The sequence below is a fragment of the Arachis stenosperma genome, chromosome 9 (genome assembly GCF_014773155.1).
Source record: "Arachis stenosperma cultivar V10309 chromosome 9, arast.V10309.gnm1.PFL2, whole genome shotgun sequence".
Lineage (NCBI taxonomy): Eukaryota > Viridiplantae > Streptophyta > Magnoliopsida > Fabales > Fabaceae > Arachis > Arachis stenosperma.
The window spans coordinates 40,867,586-40,873,446 of NC_080385.1; positions in this window are offsets into that span (position 1 = coordinate 40,867,586).

Genomic DNA, 5,861 nt, shown 5'->3' on the forward strand with positions numbered 1-5,861 from the left:
TCCATTTTTGCAAGCTTCATTTCCATCTCCCACTCATTCATGCCCTATAAAGCCTGAAACACTTAACACACAGATCACGGCATCGAATGGAATAAAGGAGAATTAAAATACCTAATTAAAAATCTCTAGGAAGTAAGTTTTCAATCATGTAATAATTTTAGGAAGGAAATATAAATGCATGCTAATTATATGAATAAGTGGGTAAAGATCATGATAAAACCACACAATTAAACACATTGTAAACCATAAAATAGTGGTTTATCAACCTCCCCACACTTAAACATTAGCATGTCCTCATGCTTAGTTGAAGGAGATAGAATAAATGAGTAGGAACATGTAAAAACTCATGCAATGCAATGCAACCTATATATGTGAATGCAACTATATGATTCTTGTCCACTTGATCAAGAGTAAATAAGTTCTTCAAAACAATTATTAATCAAATTCCACTAATTCAATTCTCATATAGTAAGAACAGATAAAAATGCAAGAAGGTTGCTCATGAAAGCGGGGAACATAGAATTTTAAGCATTGAACCCTCACTGATGATGTATGTATACTCTAATCTCTCCAGTGTATAGGGTAATCACTCTATCCTTCTCTAATCATGCTCCCTAAATTTTGTTCTTCTCCTAACCAATCAACAACATTTAATATACCAATGCAACATCATGAGGTCTTTTCAAGGTTGTAACGGGGCCAAGGTAAGGGTAAGGATACATATATGGTTAAGTGAACTTATAAATTAAATCTTTAATTAACTCAAACCCTAACATAACTTATATATATTTTATATAATTTTGGAGTTCGTACCTAGCTACCCAGAATTCCCTTTCACATTCCATACTCATGTATCAACATTTTATTTTAATTTTATCATACATGCATTGATCCTTGAATTCTTAACTCAGCATTGGGACCGTTTTGTTCCCTTATTTATTTATTGAATATTTTTTTTTTTAACATAAACATAAAAATAAACATAGCTTATCAATGCACATAGATTTTTTATTCTTATAGTTTCACATGAGTAGGTTTCCAAATTTCCATTATATTATTATGACACATTCCCTTATTATCTTTTGTTCCCACAATTTTCCATACTTAATTAGCACACATAATTCTATCTTAAGCTAATCGAAGATTCAAATTGGGATATATAATTATTTTTCCGCTTAAGGCTAGCAATGTGGTAAATTACAGAACAAATGGGATTTAAAGGCCCAAAGTGGCTAACAAAGGTAATTGAAAGGGTAGACTTAATTTGGATAAGTGAGCTAAACAATTAATGGTCTCAATCATATGCAGCATATAAATATATTAAACATTGGACATATAGGATGGAACAAAATATAGATTACAATCATAGAGAAGTAAACACACAAGAATAAAACAATTATGGTTAAATAATGTAACCATGCATAAAGGCTCAAATCTCACAGGTTGTGTGTTCTTTAGCTCAAAAAAAAGTTCCAAATACAACTTCAAGCGAATTTAACATAAGAGTTTCAAGTAGAACATGCATACAACTAATCTATTACTATGCAATTTATCCTATTCTACAAAAGAAAAACTAACTAAATATCCTAATTTATTGGTGTTTAGGGAAGAAAAATTACCTCCAAAAGTCAGGTACTGACCGACCTCCCCACACTTAAGGATTTGCACCGTCCTCGGTTCCATCTGTCAGGAACAATGGTGGGCTGGTGGCAGTGTCTCCACAGTCGGGACCGTCATGGCTCCCTGTGCTGGTGAAGGAAGTGGAGTCTGGAGTGTCTGGGTCGTCGTCAGGTCTGTGATTGCCTGTGAGTAGCTCCTTGAGGTATTTGAAACGGCGGTGGTTGCGGCGCTCTCAAAGCTTTGCTTTCTTTTCTTGTTGGCCCAACCGCTTCAGTATTTGGTACAGCAACTGACTAGTAGATGGTGGAGGAACTGCAGCATCCTCTATGGACTGGCAGGTAGTGGCAAGTGGTGGCCTGAGATATCTCCCGTTGGGGATGTACTGATCATCCTGTGGAAGTATGGCTTTGGTGTCTCCAGCTCTGTAGGGGACTCCGGCTGCTGAGATAAGATCAGAGACCAAGGCGAGGAAAGGTAGGTTGCCTGCAATTTGCACGTGTTCCATAGCATTTCGGATATGTCTCGGTAAATTTAGAGGCTGGTCTGTGAGGATGCACCATAGTAGAACGGCCATGTCTGCGGTGAAGGAGGACTCATGAGTACTCGGGAAGACGTAATGGGACATAATCTGTGCCCATACGTGAGCCTCTAAGGTAAGTGCGGAAGCCGAGATTCCCTTAGGACGGAAACGATGGTATTCGAAGATCCATTTGCTGCCAGGTTGAGCGATAACTCTGAGAACAGCGTCCCAGTCAAAGTTGTACACCTGGTGCTTGATTGCGGCTTTCTGAAAAGCGTCCAATCCTTCTAGAGCAGGGGGAAGATCTAAGGCTCGCTGAATGGCCTCTTCTGTAATGGGGACTTGCTTCTGACGTATAAAGACAGACTGCAGGGTTGGCAAGTGGAAGTTGGAGTAGAACTCAACTACCCAAGAAAGATTGACCTGCCTTGGCTGTCTCTGTAGGAAATCCCATTGTCTTCGTTCAATTTGTGGCTCAACAAAGTCGGCAATATGAGGAGGAAGGATAAGAAGGTGTTCATTGTTGTAATTCTGAGCTGCCAGAATAGGAAACATCTGCTCACAGTAGCGATATGAAAATCGTGCAGTGTCCTTTGTTGAGAAAGCTCTCTCCTTTTCATCAACCTTTATGATCCTTTTAATTCTTTTTGTTGAGGGCTTGACTGCAGTTGAAGAAGGCTCTGCCACTAATGCTCTTTTTGTTCCTTTCCTTGCTGTGGGTTTGAGGGTAGCTTTCTCTTTGCCTTTCTTGGTGGCCATTCTGAAAAAGGGAAGAAAAAGTAAATTAAATTTAAAGAGATAGAGCAAGGAAGAGGATTGAATGAGTGATAATCAGTGCACGGTAAAGATGAATGAAGTGAACACATGGTCATGACAACATGTGAAAAGTTCATCAAAGGGAATAAAACAAGTGCATGATAGGGTAAGTAGATGCAAGATGTTTATTGGCATGCTGGCAAGGGCATGAGTAGCATAGATCAAGCATCACTTCGTAACAAACCATCACGTTTGTATTGACAATTAAATTTAATTAATACAATAGTAAAGGGAATTTGTGAAAAGCAGACATTGCATAGTAGAATAGAATAATGTAGAAAAGTACATGATGCCATATGGGTTTTTTCACAAACACATAGCATGCATAGTAACTAAGGTATAGAAAGTATTAGATTGAACATGCAAGCAATCCTAAAAAATATATAATTGTCAAACTATTTCTTAACAATCCACAAGCAAAATAATGACCCAAATAAATTTCCAACACCAATTAAAAGAAAAAAGAAAAGAAATGAGAAGAAAATATGGATAGTGAAAGTAAAAGGAAAAGAGAAGAAAAGAAGATAACATATAAAAATAAGAAGAATAATAGAAAAGTAAGGGGAGAAGAAGAAAAGAAAAACCTTGTTAATGGGGGTGAAAGAGAGAGAGTAGAAAGTGAGAAAGAAGGAAGAAGGAAGAAGAGGAAATAGGATTTGGAGAAAAGGAAATAGGATTTGGAGAAAAGAAAGATAAGATAATTGGCAAATTAGGGACGCTGTGCGGCGCAAGCGACGCGGCCGCGTGGGGCACGCTATCGCATGAATTGCGCTTAGACTGATTGACGCGGTCGCGTCGGTCACGCGGTCACGTGACCCGTTTGATGCTACTGGCGCGAGGGCAGCCTCGCACTTACACGACTCTCTGTTCGAAATTTTATTTTTGCCAAGTCTTGGGTCACACGATCACGTGGGTCATGCGATCGCATGGATGGTTATTAGAAGGCTATGACGCGGACGCGTGAGCCATGCGTCCACGTGGGAAGAATTGGGTGTTCAGCGCCAATCCAGCACCACTCTAGCACAACTTTCGGTCGTGCAACCTTTTTAAGTCGAATTCAAGGGCATACGGCCGCGTGGGTGACGCGGTCACGTGGGAGGCCAATGTTCCCATTTGACGCGGACGCGTCAGTGACGCGGTCGTGTCGGGCGATTTGTGCGACTGGCATGCCTCCAGCCACGCTCCTGCGTGACTCTCTGTTCGTTTCTTAATCTTTCTGATCCACCTGCGACGCGGACGCGTCAATGATGCGGTCGCGTCGCGTAAATATTAGTTTTTTTTAAATAAAGGTATGTAAATGCAGATGCACGAAATGTACTAATAAAGAGAAGAGTTATTGAATATGAAAATAAAAAACAAAGAAAAGAACGATCATACCATGGTGGGTTGTCTCCCACCTAGCACTTTGCTTTAACGTCCGTAAGTTGGACGCTCCACTAGCTCAGTCTTCGGCTATATGGGAATCTTCCAAGAAGAAGATCTCGAGCTCCTTGTTTTTCTTCATCTTCTTGCCATGGTACAGCTTTAAACGATGTCCATTGACCTTGATAAGTTCGGAGCTAGAAGGATGGCTTAGGTGATAAACTCCGTACGGTTCGGCCTTCTCTACTTTGTATGGACCTTCCCATCTGGATCTCAACTTGCCTGGCATGAGTCTCAGTCGAGATTTGTAAAGGAGGACTAAATCTCCAGGTTGGAATTCTTTTCTCTTGATGTGCTGATCATGTACAGCCTTCATCTTCTCCTTGTATAGTCTTGAGTTCTCATAAGCTTCTACGCGAAGGCTTTCCAGTTCTTGCAGTTGCAACTTTCGTTCAGCTCTGGCTTTCTCAATTCCCATGTTGCACTCCTTTACTGCCCAAAAAGATTTGTGCTCTACTTCAACTGGAAGATGACAAGCTTTTCCATAAACTAAGCGGAAAGGGCTCATCCCAATGGGTGTCTTGTACGCGGTTCTATATGCCCAGAGTGCATCTTGTAGCCTGGTGCTCCAGTCTCTTCTATGAGGCTTGACTATCTTCTGCAAGATACGCTTTATCTCTCTGTTTGACACCTCGGCTTGCCCATTAGTCTGAGGATGGTAGGCTATTGCAACTTTATGAATGATCCCATGCTTCTTCAGTAATCCTGTTAGTCTCCTGTTATAGAAATGGGTGCCTTGATCACTCACGATTGCTCGTGGTGATCCAAAGCGACAAATAATGTGGTTTCTCACAAAGGAAACAATAGTGTTAGCATCATTAGTACGGGTAGGAATTGCTTCTACCCATTTAGAAACATAATCTACAGCTAACAGTATATAGAGGTGGCCATTAGAATTTGGAAATAGACTCATGAAGTCAATGCCCTAAACATCAAAAATTTCACAAAAAAGTATAATTTATTGAGGCATTTCATCCTTCTTGGATATATTACCAAATTTTTGGCATGGGAAACAAGATTTAAAAAATTCAGCAGCGTCTTTAAAAAGAGTGGGCCACCAGAATCCACAGTCTAAGATTTTTCTAGCTGTTCTTTGAGGGCCAAAATGTCCTCCACTCTCAGATGAGTGACAGGCCTCTAAAATGGACTGGAATTCTGATTGAGGCACACACCTTCTAATTACCTGGTCAGCGCCACATCTCCATAAATATGGGTCATCCCACATATAATATTTAGACTCGCTTTTCAGCTTGTCTCTTTGATGCTTAGTAAAGTTTGGATGAAAAGTGCGGTTAACTAGATAATTAGCGACAGGGATATACCAAGGGACTACTTCAGATACTGCTTGTAGGTTATCAAATGGAAAATTATCAGCTATAGGAGTGGAGTCATCTTTAATGTGCTTAAGGCGACTCAAGTGGTCTGCCACTAGATTCTAGTTACCACTCCTATCCTTTATTTCTAAATCAAATTCTTGTAGTAG